This window comes from Penaeus chinensis, chromosome 27, assembly GCF_019202785.1.
Source record: "Penaeus chinensis breed Huanghai No. 1 chromosome 27, ASM1920278v2, whole genome shotgun sequence".
In the NCBI taxonomy this organism is placed as follows: Eukaryota; Metazoa; Arthropoda; class Malacostraca; order Decapoda; family Penaeidae; genus Penaeus; species Penaeus chinensis.
This window is the reverse complement of record NC_061845.1, coordinates 15,923,222-15,926,906: the sequence shown is the minus strand read 5'-3', so window position 1 is coordinate 15,926,906 and position 3,685 is coordinate 15,923,222.

The following is a 3,685-nucleotide window of genomic DNA, read 5'->3' as shown; positions in this document are numbered from 1 at the left end:
AGACCGGAGAGAGGGGAGAGCCCATGGCCACGCCGAAGGTCTGGGAGTAGAAGCGACCCTCAAAGGAGAAGGAATTCGACTCCACACACAGACGAATCAGCTGGAGGAAGACGTCGGTGGGCAGAGGGAGACGAGGATCCTGTGGGGGGAGCTTCCTCTCAAGGAAAGCAAGGACGTCATCCAGCGGGACCTTGGTGAACAAGGAGTCTACATCCAAGCTCATCATGGTCGCCGGCGGGACTCCACGGACACGGGAGATGAAGTCCTGAGAGTGGCGGAGGTGAGCAGGAGAGAAGGTGCCGAGAAGGGGAGTGAGGGACTTCGCCAGCGAAGCTGCCAGAGGGTGCGTCACAGATCCCCGGGACGAGATGATGGGGCGCAGAGGCACGGCTGGCTTATGGGTTTTCATTGTTACGTACATTAATTTTATTTGTATATCTATTTGGAAATGATTACAGACCAGGTTAGACTTATAACATTGTCAAAAAAGTATTCTTTTCAACAAAACAGCTACTGAGTCGGCCAACCAGAACAAGCAATTGAATAATCAAGTATTATAATCAAGTGCCTGTTACTGCCTTTCTGCATAGCTGCCGACCTGAGTGACCTCTGACCTCGAGAGGGGGACGTTATCTCCTTGGAGAACACTCGTGAACCGCCAAACACGAGCAAGTGTCAACAATCACCTGTTAACTTTTCCCGAAGCCAAAGAGGATTTACTCTGGTCTCGATCTTGGATCCTTCAACGAGCGAGTCAGAGACGATACCGATGCTGCCACCAAGATCTAAAGAAATATTTCAGAAATCGGGTTTTTTATACTTCCAACTCCGTTTCAGACACGACGCAGTTCAAAATAGTTTGTAAATCAGGTGGCTCTTTATTGTATATTAGAAAGGAAACGAAAGTGTCCTTTTATTCAAAGAAAACATATTTAACATGGATAAAGAGAAAAAAAATCAAACAAGCAGTACTCATTTTATAGTATATGTAATTTCACCTATATGTTTTGTTCTGTTTCTTTTTTGATATTCGTTTATCATTTTTCTTATTCTGTTATCTCAATTATAAACATGGTAGTCATGTTATATCACCTTTATTTAATACCATACACAATGTTTAATCAACCTAGCATATTTTGTAATGGCCAGGAAGAGATTTTTTGTCCTAACAGCAATGAATAAGAAAAATCTCATTGTCCGGGATTTTCTTTCATGTGCATCATTGCTTGAATTAGTTGTGTGCCGATGTATAAAAAAAAAATCCTTTAAATACGATTCGAACTATAAAATCTAAATAATCTATCAACTCTGACGCAAGTGTTATTCTCGCCACAAAAGATATTTGAAAAGACGTAGGAAACAAAAAATATATACCAAAGATAGGAGAAACGAGAAGAAAGACAACGAATTAAGAAAGTAAATGTAAAAGCAAAAATTCTACTATCAAGAGAATTGACCCGTTGGGACCCAGGCACTTGTACAAGCATCGGTGTCAACATTCTAAAAAATAATAATAATAATGATAATAGTAATAAAATAAAAAATAAAATAAAGGAAATAAACTGTGTATATATGGCCAATAAATAATGGATGGCACAATGGCACAGCCTATCCGGCATAGACAGCCAGTGTCTGATTGGCAGCCTTCTACATAAATAGAGACATAGCCAGTTTAGATAGCTTTTTGCAGGGCATGTTCACTGCTCTGTAAATAGATTTCTTTTTTTTTATCAAATCAAATTCTCTCTCTCTCTCTCTCTCTCTCTCTCTCTCTCTCTCTCTCTCTCTCTCTCTCTCTCTCTCTCTCTCTCTCTCTCTCTCTCTCTCTCTCTCTCTCTCTCTCTCTCTCTCTCTCTCTCTCTCTCCTCTCTCTCCTCCCTCTCTCTCCCTTCCTCCCTCTTTATGTAGCATAGGCTATAAAACAGGAATACTTATTGGTGTATATATCGCTGAATTGCTTTCCTTAATATATATTATCCTTTTCCATCCCCTAACCTACGCAGAGTAATTATGAAACCTCTCTGTACAGTGGCAATATAATATAATGATGGGAATGGGAATGAGTTCGTGCACTGTATCGCGTGTGAAATGATCGAGAATTTATGAATAGATAAATAAAAAAGAGAATTTATGAGTAGCATCCCCCCTAATCCCTTGCCCGTTGTTGTCGTGGGGGGGCTTAGGAGGCGGAGACTGGGACCCAATGATGGGGAACTCCTCAACCTTGGGACTCAGCCATCGACTCAACTAATTTTGTATGGTCTTTTTTTTTCCCCTTCTACTTTTTCGCTTCTGTCCCTTCACCAACCCCTTCTACTATCCACTTCCTAAGGTGTGAGAGCCGTGCTGAAAGGATGAAAGGCTGACTTTGTGCCAGTCCTGAACGGCCTGAGGGAGCCATGGGCACGGTATTCCCCTGCTTTAGTTGTCTAGCCCTTACCCCTCAAGAGACCCTGAGGGGTGGACCGTTTCTCTCCCCAACATACTCCAGGCTTATTGTGGCCAATAATGAATAACCATTAACCATTAACCATTAACCATACCATTATTAGAGGCAATTGCCTCTTCATCAAATAGCTCCACCAATTCAAACTCGCCCGATTCCCTAACCCCAGGCTCTCCTTTGACCACGGCTCAGAACACTACAACTAATACCCCCTCCTCAATGCCGACTAGTACAGTATCCACCCTAATCAACACCCCAGGAGACATTTCTACTCCCAACATGCTCAACTTCAACAACTATACCCCCACAACCTTCTTCATCAACTACCCCATCCTCCATTATTACTACCTTAAAACCTTATTGTCCACCTCCCCATAACACTCCCTCCCTCTTCCACATGCCCCCGTCCTTCTACTACCCCCATCTCTACAAAATTATTCACTACCATTTACTATAGTGCTACATGACCTTAGATGTCTAGCACATTTATTTTGCTTTTAACCATTAACCATTAACCATTATGAGTGGCATAATAATGACAATAACAACAACAACAACAACAACAATAATAATAAAAATTTCAAGAATGTGTGTGCTTAACGAGTAATTCCCGGATTGGAGTTTCATCGGGACGTCGGGAGGATGAGATCGTGCTGATGGTGATATGCTGATTAGCTCATTATCCACACCAAATCCAGGAGGAGGATTAGCCAATCCCCCTGCATCGGATTGGGAAAATTTCACGTCGGATTCTGCATGATGCGAAGGAGGATTAGCCAATCTCCCTGCATCGGATTCCCCCCCAATCCTTTGCCCGTTGTTGTCGTGGGGGGGCTTAGGAGACGAAGACTGAGACCCAATGATGGGGAACTCCTCAACCTTGGGACTCAGCCATCGACTCAACTAATTTTGCAGTCTTTTTTTCCCACTCATACTTTTCGTTTCAGTTTCTTCACCAATCCCTTCTACTATCCACCTCCTAAGGTGTGAGAGCCGTGCTGAAAGGATGAAAGGCTGACTTTGTCAGTCCTGAACGGCCTGAGGGAACCATGGGCACGGTATTCCCCTGCCATACCTGGCCCTTACCCCTCAAGGGGACCCTGAGGGGTGGACTGTTTTTTTTTCCCAATATACTCCAGGCTTATCATGGCCAATAATGAAGATGTAACCCCACTTTTAGGGGCAATGAGGCTTGCCCCTTTATCAAATAGCCCCAATCCCGGCTCCCCTTTGACCATG